Genomic DNA, 14,203 nt, shown 5'->3' with positions numbered 1-14,203 from the left:
ATGGTGGTGAAATACATTTTGTTTTCATTTTTTACTTCACAGGCCTCTGGTTCCATTTTCTAAAACAAAATTCACAGTCTTTTTATTTTACTTCAAGCTCAGTCTAAGATTCTTCTATTAACAGGTGCCAACGTTGATGTGAATTCACATCTGGAGTCAACAAAATCTATTTTTGAAACTATATTAAATGCACTTGTTGCATAATTTCTAAAATGCCTCTCTAGTACAACAGGCTCTCACCGAGGTCTCAACTTAGAGTCACTTAATTTCCATTGCTTAGCCAGCCCTAAAGTTATCGCTTAAGTAATTACTGCAGATATAAACTAGACATACCTTCAGTTGATATAAAATATCAATACATTCATGGCTGCTGTTGAAAATATGTAGCAATATAACGGAATTTCTTGAAACAATGTGTGCGACTTCTTTTCTTAACAACTTGACAAATAAACTACTGGACATTATATTTTCTACGGACTGTGGTCAACTTGCAGAAAGAAAATCCAATCTGTTATCTTTAATATGACAGATATGGCTTTTCTTTTCTTTTTTTATTTAATCAGGTGCTGCACAATCCTAGATCCCTTGACAAATGTATTGCTCTGTTGACCATTTTTAAGAAAATTGGTCACGAGAAAAGCTCAACTGAAACACCACACGTTATTTCCAGAGGGGGCTTATTTGTCTACAGTTTACAGCTAGGTTGTGCTGAGGAGCAAGCAGATTAAATGATGTCCCCGAACCAGGGATTGGCTGAATGAGGCTTTTTTTTTTGTTTCTGTTGGTAGTCAGAGCCCCAGCTTTCTGCTATATCTCAGTGCAAACACACAGGAACATGTGCTGTATAATAGGTGAGCAGCTTATAAGTTTTGTAAGAGGCTTGTTTTTCTAGTTTAATGCACCCCAAGTTCTTATAGGGACAATATACATCATTTGAATGCTTGAGCCCCGTAATCTGCCTGTTGGGCCCTCAAAAGTAAAGTAGTACAATCACATGTTTGTTTTTTTGCCATCAAAGTCCTTTTAGGTGATGCCAGGTCTGGATTCCATGTGCAATGTGAACTATATCTTAGCTTGCCAGGCTGATCTTCTTACATGTGCAAAACTGGCCTCTGATGGTGGTAGCTCAGCAGAAGGTACAGCCACATGATACAAAGGTAATAAAAACGAAATTCCTTTCAAAATTTAACCAAGAGATCCATTGGGACAGTGTTTAAGGTACATGCCGTGAGAGGGAGTTGTAGTCAGGTTGGGAGTGTATCATTATATATGGCTTGCAGCAAATAAAATATTAAATTCGGTATCAAAACAAGCGGTAGGATTAGTTTATTCAGGAGTTAGAGGAAGTTGCTCTCCAATATTCCTCTGTGTGAAGGCAGGTGAAGTATAAACTTGACATGATTTGAATATCTCAAATTCAACTACAACAACAGGCATACATCTTTGTAGTTATGGGTCTTTTTTTAAAGAAAAGTATATATTTTTGTTTCTTTAATGAAATTACATTGTACTTTTACTTGGTGATACCGATACTGTTAAATGTTAACCAAATAAGACTGCTCAATGTCATTAAAATACTTTATGTATCTATGTTCTTCAATTAATTATTTTGTAATTGATTAATTTTTTTTTTTTTTTTACAAACACTGTACTTCTGTCATAACATAATCATGTTTTCATTGCCCGCACAACAATTGTCCCAGAAAAGACATTATGATTCTACCTTGGTATTGAGGAGAATAATCTCTATTGTTTTATTCTATCCTTCCATAATTGAACATAAACAGCAACTATCTTTCTACTCAAGACAAAGCTTTCCCTCGGTTGCCCTAGTTTACACAATTATTGAGGACCAATCAAAAATCTGAGGGTGTGGTTTAATACTGAATCTGTTGTGATAAACACACATAAACCACTCATTGTATCTGTGATTATTAGACTTGCCTTTCTTTTACCCCTCTGAAATGAAATAATTTTGATTTTGTTTTGCAACTTGTTTTTTGAGTTGAGTGAACTGTGGGATTGTTGTCCTGGGGACAATTTAACCTGTGATTAAACTTGATAAAGACTATTCCCAATACCAGTATGTACAGGGGTGTGTATATATATATATATATATATATATATATATATATATATATATATATATATGATACAGGTTTAGGGTGATGTCATTAGGTTTGAGATTTGAATCAGGGAAGAGGTTATTGATTTCTATAAACAGCTTTACTTCTGGAGGAAGACAAGTGATTGAAAGATGTTGAGATAAAAATTTGTTTGCAATAAGGTTTGCCCCCAGGGCCGATCTACCATGAAGACTTCTGTACAGAATTATTTCCACCTTCCTTTCTTGGGCATCCCAACAGCAGAGCAGCCCTATTGATCCCATAAACGAGCAGGCCAGTCTAGCAGTGGGGCTAGAATGCTACTTCATGCCAATCTTGCCCAAGCCCAAGCACTTTACTGTCTTTTAAAAACTGAGATGGGTATTTAATTTATAAAGGGTGGAGACATTTTACAGCAGCACGGAGAAACAAAATATCACAGGAAATAGTTTACAGCTAAGAAAAAAATGGGAAAATACTGTACATCCAATATGTTTTACTTATAGTTATATTAGAACATTTATTCAGAAAGAAGACATCCACTTAGAAGTAAAAATAACAGTTTATTGGTTGTGAAAGATATGCCTGATAGCACATAAACAACTGGCAAACAGTTATGCCCGACGTGAACGTGATACCCTACAAATACATAATACATTCACATTACAATTTGGTCCATGGCCTTATCCACTGGAGCTCGATAGCCGCCCCTATGCTGGCCGAGCTGAGATGAATACAATACAGTGATTAAGAATGGCTCGGCTAGTGGGCAGGACAAGTGGCACATGGGGCCACCTTCCCACTAGACAAGACACGCTGCGGGGTTGAGGCAGGGAGGAGGAGGACCAAACAAAGAAATGACAGGGGTTTGTGGGCAGAAAGACCTATTTAACTGTTCAAACTGGTAACGTATGAGATTGATGGGTGGAGCCTCCTTTCAGAAAGACAAGTTTCCAATTCTGTCTCGTGTGTTTTAATATATATGTTTTTACAGTCTTTATAAATATCAAGAAACGAGTGGATAAGCAGATCATGTTTCATTAACAAAATGTATGTTATTTGTCCCCTTATTACTAATAATTATTTACTTTGAGAAAATAATCGAGAATAATGTCCATTATTGCTTATAAAGACCCTGAGAATAAATGATATAAGTCTCAGGCATTTGGTAGAATTTGTGACATTTTCATTTAATTCAATAAGCTTTCATATCAACAGTGCACAAGTTAATTGCTACTTATTGGAACTCAGTTATAAAGGTGCTATAAGTGTACATTAACTCATTAAATAATAGTCTTGTTTGGTTTCATTTAATGTCTGCTGACAAAAAAAAAAAAAAAATGTAATGTAAAATAAAAAATAAATACAAATATATCTTCATCACAAAAAATGTTGATATCACTCCAATAATTAGTTTTTAAGCTTGTTTCAATTTGCACACAGCATTTTTGAAAAGAAAGCATTTTTTTTTTTTTTTTTTTTACACAGATTTGGGGCTTGACACCAGTTTGATGAGGGCTTTCTATCGTATTACCTCATTTTGCATACAGCAAGGTCGGTGCCAGGTTTTTGTAGACGCTGGGTAATGAACTTCTAACTCACTTGATTGCATATACAAGAAAATGCAGTGGAATTTATAATGTGGCATCTATTTGGTTTTCATGGAACCCCCCCCAAAAAGTTTAAAAACCCAATTTTCACTGTTTCCAAGACCCAGATGACAAGTTTAGCATTTCAGCCTTAAGTGGATTTAGATTTGGCAGATAGGAAGACTGAAGTCCACTAGGATACTGATTCTGACGTTGAAATGGAAGGAGGATGTGTAGTGATTTGTTATTTGGATTAAAGGCAGGGACAGTAAATTGAGTGACATGTGAAAAATTATGTGGCAGTCAATTAGAAGCTGATAGTGATCTAGCCCTGTCACAAATGGATCCACAGTCACCTCCATTATACACCCACTATTGTTGTATCCATGCTTTGTGAAAGTGATACATTTTTCTTAACATTGCATGCAATCTGTAATGAATGTTGGCAAGTAAGAGGTTTTGCATGCAATCCCTTTTCCTTTATGAATGCCGCTTTTAACAATGCACAGTGTTGGAGGCTGAAATTACAATTCATTATTTTCTGTCCCATGCTGTTGACTGCATTTTTATATATTGTGTTCATTCCCCACTGACAGTTTTTCCTGCATGAATACTGGATCATTGTGTTTTTATGTACAAAAAGTGAATAGCAAAAACACTGCATTATTGATTTGCCTCTTGATACAGTAAATTGGCAACTGCTATGTGTTCATTATAACTACATTGCATTAGGCCTTGGTTTAGCAGTTGTCGTGCTATGGGTTTTTTTTTTTTTCGCGGTGGTGGTGGGGGGTTATATTATATGAGACCCAGGCAAAAAGAATGAAGCAACAATTAGAACAAGCGATTTGAAACAGGGATTTGTAATTGGGTTAAGACCAATTTTTTAAAATTTAGTGACCAATTATTGTTTATATATTTTCCTCCAATTTGAAATGTCCAATTACGTTTTCTTTCTCCTCACCGCACTGAGTCCCCACACAGCACGGACATTCTGAGGGCCTGTGAGTGTCCTCCGATCTCTCAACCTAAAGCCAGAATGACTTTTACGCTGGGTTTAGACCAGCTTTAAGTTGTTAAAATGTAACCTTGGATTCAGTGATACATTACAATGACTGAGAGCTGAGCAATAGCAGGACTCATCTGTGAGTTCACTTTTGCAATGTGGATATTTTAGAGCTCATTCACTAAAAACCTGTTTTTTATGTGCAGAGATTCTGAGAAACCAAGTATCTATTTGGTCAGGCTTTAGATTTTTTTTTAGCCTTCTATAAAACCTATTGTTTGCAGCATGATTAATTCTGATCCCAGTCACAGGGAATCACTGCACGTTTCAAAAGTTGATAGGATAAACTCAGTCTTATTGGAGGTGGACTGCTGTACAAATTATGCATTACGGCCTTTGGAAGTATGGCTATAGTGAAACGACTTTTTATGTTTTTTAATCACTCTAGCTGTTTCTGTGTCGTATAAATAATATAATAAACTAACTGTCAAACTAAATTAATACAGCACCCCTGCACACGTTAAATGTGACAGCAGCTCTCAAATCTGCACAATATTATTTTAACAGAATGGTGAAGGCTCAGCAGGTTTTTTTTCAGGAGCTCGAAAAATGTCCAACTTTTTGTAGCAAGAGAACCAGTGGCGTGTTTTAACAATTGCTTACATGCCATTTTGTAGCGATGAGGTGCACTCGTGGAAATCAGAATACAAAACAATTCAATGAGATGACAGCAGTTCAGGAAAGATTGAGTAAGCCAATCAGTGTGTCTCAAGACACACTCGTGATGACAGGTCTGATGAGTTATCAGGTACAAAACAGTACTGCATCAGGTGTGAATCACTAGTGGTGCGAAAAAGATGTTCTTTTAAGCAAAGTTTCTGTTCCTTTAGGCGGAGCATTTACAATGGGAAAAATCAGTTTCACCATGAGGGTGTTCTCTTAGGCAAAGTGTTCTCTGAGGAGGTGTTCCTATAAGTGGAGACTAATATATATATATATATATATATATATATATATATATATATATATATATATATATATATATATATATACACACACACACACACACACATACATATATATATATATATATATATATATATATATATATATATATATATATATATATACACACACAAACACATACACATATACACAAACACATGCAAACTTCACTGTAATAAACCCCCATGGGATCTGGACAAATCTTTGTTATATGAGGGTGTTCACTCTAATAGGGTTTGGCAATTTGCTGCATCGAAATAATGAAAAACTGCAAATTTTAATTGAGTATCAATATTTAATACTTTTATGAAGATTACTTCACATTGATTTAAATGGCATTGTAACAGGGGTGTACTGTTACTGTGTGGGTATCCGCTGAGAGACACAGAGGGATTACGACTGAAAATGCAGCTCAGGTATCCAGGTTTTATTATGTAGTGTGGAAGAACATACACACAGGTGTACATAATAATACAAAATGCAAAACAAAACACAGTGGGTAAAACAGTTCCAAAACAAAAATTGGCCAAGCTCAGGCTCTGCGCTGCTCCAGCTAAAGGGTAGGTCCCACACCCAGAACCATCTCCCTGTGCAATCTAACTACATTTAGGAGGGATTAAAATTGTAAATTAATCCGTACCATAAACACACTGTGGTCCTCCGTCGTGTATTTGTTTCCCCCTCCCTGACTATTCATACAGTCATGAATCTTCATGCTGGTACACAGAGAACAGAATAAACACCAAATAAAATAAGAACAAACAAAGAACAACAGACTGGCTTTCCAGACCCTTTTTAAAGAAAGGTTACCAGTGTTAATTGATAATAAATTATTCAATTGACACCTGGCCACCTGCTGCACATTATATTTCAACTAAGGAGGGAGTGAAGTCTAACCTCCCAGTCCTGCCATATCTAGCACACATAAAAACATTTTTAAACCAAACAAAACTATATTATATTTATAAACTCAAAGCAAAATATATAAAATGATTACTTTTTACAAGTTTTTACAAAGGAGGATAAAGACAGCATACCCCACATGTTGACCTGTTCCTATCCAGTTTTAAATAACTTTAGCATAACAGAGGCAGAAGTGTTAAAGGGATTAGGAGCTCTTAAAATAAACAAATCCCCTGGGCTGGATGAGATCCTCCTAATAGTACTGAAAGAAATGAAAGACACTATTTACAAAAATGGAAAATTGCCTATATGGTAACAGTATCCTGGGAGACAGTCAGCATGGTTTTAGGAAAGGGAGATTATGTCTAACCTAACTAACCTGCTTCATTTTTTAGAGGATGCAACATCATCAGTGGATAATTGCAAAGTCCCACATAAAAGATTAATCCTCAAAATGAACGCAATAGGGATTCAAGGAAATGCATGCACATGGATTAGAGAGCGGTTAACATGTAGAAAACAGAAAGTAATGATTAGAGGAGAAACCTCAAAATGGAACGAGGTAACCAGTGGAGTATTAGGTCCTCTGCTATTCATAATCTACATTAATGATTTAGATTCTGGTATAGTAAGCAAACTTGTTAAATTTTCAGATGACACAAATATAGAAGGTGTGGCAAACACCATTACAGCAGCAAAGGTCATTCAAAATGATCTAGACAAGATTCAGAACTGGGCAGACACATGGCAAATGACATTTAATAGAGAAAAGTGTAAGGTACTGCACGCAGGAAATAAAAATGTACATTATAAATATCATATGGGAGATACTGAAATTGAAGAAGGAATCTATGAAAAAGATCTAGGAGTTTATGTTGACTCAGAAATGTCTTCATCTAGGCAATGTAGGGAAGCTATATAAAAAGGCCAACAAAATGCTTGGATAAAAAGCATGTTTAAAAGAAAACAGTAAAGAAATGAAAAAGGAAAGAATGTACACTTACATGCTGAGTACAGTAATTACATGTCCTTTCTCTTGAAAAAAATATTCTGTGTAGATGGCTTCATATGTTTCATGATTTTCTCAATGCACTGTTTAGCAGTTGCCTCCTCACACCCATTGCCTGATTGCAGTTTATGTCAAGATGGGAGCAGGCAACGATTATCATGCATGGTTCGCACTACAGTAGGTTCTCTTTAAATTAGTCTTATCTTTGAGTTATCCAACCATGGTCTTTGTTTTCACTGAGAAAATAACGCAGTCACACTGGAAAAAGTTCAGTGTCAGTCAGTACTGAGATCATTGTAGACGGATTGATAGTGGTAAGTGATCGTTCTGATAGGGCTAATTTCCATTGATAATATTGATTCTTGCTGTTGGGATCGCTATAAACAGGGGTGCACATAATTACCAATTCCGTGGATGACAGAAAGGGATGAATTCAGTTTGATGGGGGCCAGGGCTGTTATTGTTTATTCAATTCCTTCTCTTTACTGCTTTACTCGATTTACATTAATGCCAAAATATCAAGTATTAACTGATCCATATGTTGGCCAGAATCGATGTTTGATTAGCGCCTGTTTTTAAAATGAGGGTTAATCTCCAGCATTAGCTACTGGCAGTGTAAAAGAAAGTTATTGTAAAAGAAGGTGAAGATTTCTTGTCATCATCTCTTAAAAAGTTAGGACTTGCAGTACAGCTGCCACCACTTAGATCGGCTCTGTTGTGTTGATGTGATACGCCTGCAATAAGCGATGGATGTATTATGCATGGAGCACCTCCCACACATGACATTAAAAATGTCCCCTGACAACCAGTACAGTAAACAAAACAAACAAGCGTGTATGCATTCCATTTCTGGCAGAGCATCGTGGTTGCCAAGTTGATAGAATGAGAGAATTCTTCCTCTGACATCCCATTTGGTGTCAATTTCTGTCATATTTTCATCAACACTCTCCTCCTGAACTACAAAAAAAAACTGCTTTCTTGAAGCAACAGTGGATTGTTTGCTGACTGACAGAGTCCCAAGAATGCTTCAGCAAGCACACAGCATCTAACATAGTTTTTTTTTTTTTTTTGTTATGCACTGAACTGCACTCAGTTCTGCATTAGAGTCCAATTCTTCAAGAACTCTCTCTCTCATTGACCATTCAAGCTGTAAACCCAATACTGCGTGCAGGGATTAAATAGCCAAGGTATAGTACATGACTAATCGTACAGTAAGGAGGTGTAAACAGCTGATTGATCGAGCTGTCAGAGCATTTACTACATTATAAACAGTGCCTTTGTTATTTAAATGTATGTGAATGGCATGTAACGAGAGCCAAACAACTGAGTTTGCCCAATGGCAAAATCCGAGGCCCAGGCTGAAGCCTCTACAGCCACTGCATTAATCCAGCCCTGATTACAGAGTCTGCTGTCCTCATTCCTCTGGTTCAACAAATGATTTCTAAAGTAGTCCTTTTTATACCTAACATGTGGTTACATCATTCTTCAACAATTGCTTCTTTTGTAACTTTTCTCCATTACAGCTTTGGTATCCTCTTGGACCTTCTAATAAACATATGCACAATTCATGCATTTCACAACACACACCTTGATAATAAGATATATTACTTCAAGAGATTACAACAGAAGGGTTCACCAATAACCTCCATATATCATAATGGATGTGTCTTATCAGTATCAGCTTTCCTTTACATTGAATTTAAGGAAATACACATTTATTTGGTTAGTTGATGCACACTGAGGGGAACTGAATGAATGGAAGAAGATCCACATGTATCCAGCGTTGTAGTTTGATTGTGTGCATACACATTTTAACAAAACCTTTCTTTAATTTAATTTTTTTGTTATTAGGCAAAGTTTTATCGATTTGTTGTTCGATTTATGTTAACATTCCTGGCAGGTGATTACAATCCTCTATTTTTTCCCATGTATGCTTTAGCCTCAGAGCACCCACTGACTCAGTGTCAATGGTTCATTTATATACTATCACCAGAACTATGTTAATATGGGTTGTGCTGCATTTCTTAATCTATTCAGCAAAAGCATTGCTCAACTTGATACACTGTAGGCTTCGACATATTTGCGCTGTTACCGCAATCGTACACTACAGTATAAAAATGACTTTAACTCAATATAAGCTTTGCGCTTTTGGTATTCACAAGCTTCAGCTCGGTGAAACATTGCATTTCAGTAGTGTGATAAACCAGATTCTAGTCAGATAAGTCTTCTAGCATGCAGAAAATGCAGGACAGGTTAACTAAACTGTATATCGCATTGACCTCAATTTCAGTGAGAGTACCGTGCCATATTTTGCCATTTTCTATAGCTGCCTTTGGCTGCCACTGTACCTAGCTTCAAACAGCTGCACTCTTCAATCTTGATAAATGCTTGAACCACTTAAAAATTCATACAGGTCTCTGAGGAAGATAAACTAAAAATAGTGGAAGAAATCCAGGAACATAACATACAGGCATTCTTGGGAATCAAAACTGTCTTAGAGTATTTTTATTTAAAGGATATTTTCACTTCCTTCTCTGAATTTAAAATATATGTGTGTGTGTCTGTCCTATGGTATTAAAAGTTACATTGTTTCAATAGTATCAGTGAAAAGTCAAGTATCTGCTCTTAAAAAGATATATTACTCAAAATGACCAGTTGTCGTCTTTTTATTTCTTTTAATTTTAGTACAATTTTGCCACTGAATTATATGTATTCATTTTTACTTTATCACAGGTTTATGTAGCAGGTGTTCCTTTTAGATACATGTTGTCTTGTTGATTGATCTTGATGTTGGTATACATGAATTTTAAACTATTAAATTCAGCCTAGGATTGTCTGAATGGTGAAATGCAGCTAATGTCCTTGACAGGTCATTCAATCTTTGTATCCTGGAGTGCCTTGTGCTGTGTGCTGTATATTGTCTTGCTGATGTTAGACCTGGGCTACATAGATTGTTTGATGGTATGGGCGCTCACTAGATATTGGGCCAACCTGGGCTTTCTGGACTTCCTGGTCAAAAAAATACAAATAAAATATCCACGTCTGTGTCGTACAGCTATTCCGATTCCTATTTCCTATTTGGTCAACAGTCAAATTGCACAGATCTACTTTAATGATCTAACCACATACAAAAACAAAACAAACCTTTTAGTTTCACACATATATTCTAAGAAACAAATTAGTGTCTTAATATTAGCTTGCTGCAAGGCTTACAGAACGAAGTTCCAGAAAGTTATACAAATGGGAAATGTGGCAGAGTAAGATAGCCTATTGTATATTTACTAACTGTATTTTGAAAATGTACTCCACTAAACATTTTGACTGCATGTGTTATTATGATTTCTAATATGTGACAAGGCTCCAACTGTCTGTATCCATCCAATACACGGACAGCTGGAACCTTACTCGACCAATCACATTGCTTGTTTCATGTTCTATTGCCAGACCTGGATGTATATATATATATATATATATATATATATATATATATATATATATATATATATATATATATATATATATATATATATATATATATATACTTATATATATATATAATTACAGTAAGTGCTGTGAAAAACTGTTTGCTTTGTTTTATGCCAGGTAAAAGGCTTAGGGGCAAATGAAAATAAACACCTAGCTCGTTTCGAGCACTAACTAAACATTTAATGCAGGTCACTGACTGGCTCGCAGGTCTGCTAAGCCGTTTACCTGGCATAAAACAAAGCAAACAGTTTTTCACAGCATTTACTGTACGACTGCTCAGAAACAGAGCACCCTTTCTGCTTCCTTCTACTCAGCAGCCCCATGCAGACTGGCTGCACACCTTAAATACCCTGCACCTGGTACTAATTTACAGTAACTCCCAGGTGCAGGGGATAATTAACAATAAATTAAATTAAACAGTTAGCTTGGCAGGGAGGCTTTTTAACCCTGTCCCTGCCATACAATCAACACTTTTGGGATTGCAGGCCCCCTGTCCTGCTACACCCGTTACTATATTAAATTAGAAACTAGGTTAAATTCCTCCCTGCTTTATAAAAAAAACAGAGTGCAGCCAGTCTGTTCAGGGCTGCTGTGTGTGAAGAACCCCGCTTGATAGTGTGAGCAAGGGTATAGAACAAAAGGTACTGTGTAGACTGTAGAGCCTTTTTGTGTGTTTTGTTTTTGTTTGATTTTGTGTAACAGGTAAACAGCTTAGCTGTCCTGTTTTATAGTTTAGGTTCCTGTTTTGTGTGTTAGTTAGTGCTTGAAAAAAAGAGCTAGGTATTTGTTTTGATTATTTTTATTTTCTAAAAATTAAAGTGTTTGCAAGTGCTTTTCTTTCAAATTCTGTGTGCTGGGTCATTCTTAAAGGGGCAACGAACCTCGGAGTATCCTGGGAGACAGTCAACATGGTTTTAGGAAAGGGAGATCGTGTCTAACTAACCTGCTTGATTTTTCTGAGGATGCAACATCGATAATGGATAATTGGAAAGCATACGACATGGTTTATTTAGATTTCCAGAAAGCTTTTGACAAAGTCCTGCATAAAAGATTCATTCTCAAATTGAACGCAGTAGGGATTTAAGGAAACACATGTACATGGATTAGGGAGTGGTTAATATGTAGAAAACAGAAAGTACTGAATAGAGGAGAAACCTCAGAATGGAGTGAGGTAACCAGTGAAGTATCACAGGGATCAGTATTAAGTCCTCTGCTATTCCTAATTAATGATTTAGATTCTGGTATAGTAAGCAAACTTGTTAAATTTGCAGACGACACAAAAGTAGGAGGAGTGGCAAACACTGTTGCAGCAGCAAAGGTCACTCAAAATGATCTAGACAAGATTCAGAACTGGGCAGACACATGGCAAATGACATTTAATAGAGAAAAGTGTAAGGTACTGCACGCAGGAAATAAAAATGTACATTATAAATATCATATGTGAGATACTGAAATTGAAGAAGGAATCTATGAAAAAGATCTAGGAGTTTATGTTGACTCAGAAATGTCTTCATCTAGACAATGTGGGGAAGCTATAAAAAAAGGACAACAAGATGCTCAGATACATTGTGAAAAGTGTTGAATTTAAATCAAGGGAAGAAATGTTAAAACTGTACAATGCATTAGTAAGACCTCATCTTGAATATTGTGTTCAGTTCTGGTCACCTCGCTACAAAAAGGATATTGCTGCTCTAGAAAGAATGCAAAGAGGAGCGACCAGAATTATTCCGGGTATAAAAGGCATGTCATATGCAGACAGGCTAAAAACAATTTATCTATTCAGTCTATAACAAAGAAGATTACGCAGCAACATAATTCAAGCATTCAAAATTCTAAAAGGTATTGACAATGTCGACCGAAAGGACTTTTTCTACCTGAAAAAAGAAACAAGGACCAGGGGTCACAAATGGAGATTAGACAAAGGGGCATTCAGAACAGAAAATAGGAGGCACTTTTTTACACAGAGAATTGTGAGGGTCTGGAATCAACTGCCTGGTAATGTTTTTGAAGCTGACACCCTGGGATCCTTCAAGAAGCTGCTTGATGAGACTCTGGGATCAATAAGCTACTAACAACCAAACAAGATGGGCCGAATGGCCTCCTCTCATTTGTAAACTTTCTTATGTTCTTGTGACACTTCTAACCACATGAGATAGATATATAGATACATAGATATATATACACACATACATACACACACACACACACACACACACACACACACACACACACACACACACATACACAGTTGTCCAAAAGAAAGTATGTTCTGAACTGCAGTCCGCTATATGAGAAAACAATAACCCACCTGGATTATAATAAGACAACCATAAATTTCAGACATGATTGATTGACTGATCGGTTGATGATCTTCATCCTATGGGATGAATGCTTACTATAATTAACCCAAATGTGATTTGTAAGTGTAATGATGGACACTCTGTAGCTGTGTGTGTTCAATTTATACTTCAAGGTTTTAAACAGTTTCTGGTTTTCTGTACTGTAAAGAATTTTTTAATAAAATAAAAACTTCTGCTTTAGGCAGGGAACAACAATAAAGACACAAGACAATTCACTGAGTAAATGTAAAAGTAAAAGAACTGCATTGTTTAAGAAAAGAAAATGTCCTTTCTGTTTTGGTTTCTGTTAATGATTCCACTTACTGCATAGCAACTTACAACAACAACAACATCAGATCACAACAACTTCAGATCTGCAGAAAACACATGTGCCATCATTCCATTTATAACTGTAACATGTTTTTTATTTTTCTTTATTGAGCATGCAATGTCATTTATGTTGTATGTTGTTAATGCATACAATCCTTACTAGAAAATTATTATGACCATACTGCAGAAATTTTATTTTTTATATATTTTAGAGCACCATAGCACAAAATAGATATATACATCTCAGAAACTCATGTAGAAATGTTATAGAACCAAAAATTGAACGACCAGTGATTGCATTTGACACAGACGCTCCAGCATTAAGGGCTTGGGATTTATTTTTTTTTAAATCAAGGAAATAGGGAGACTGGCAATTACTGTACAGTCACTGAATGCTGTGCAACTTCATGAAAGCATATGGTCTCCAACTG

Source organism: Polyodon spathula, chromosome 9 (assembly GCF_017654505.1).
Source record: "Polyodon spathula isolate WHYD16114869_AA chromosome 9, ASM1765450v1, whole genome shotgun sequence".
NCBI classification, from domain to species: domain Eukaryota; kingdom Metazoa; phylum Chordata; class Actinopteri; order Acipenseriformes; family Polyodontidae; genus Polyodon; species Polyodon spathula.
This window is presented reverse-complemented; position numbering follows the sequence as displayed.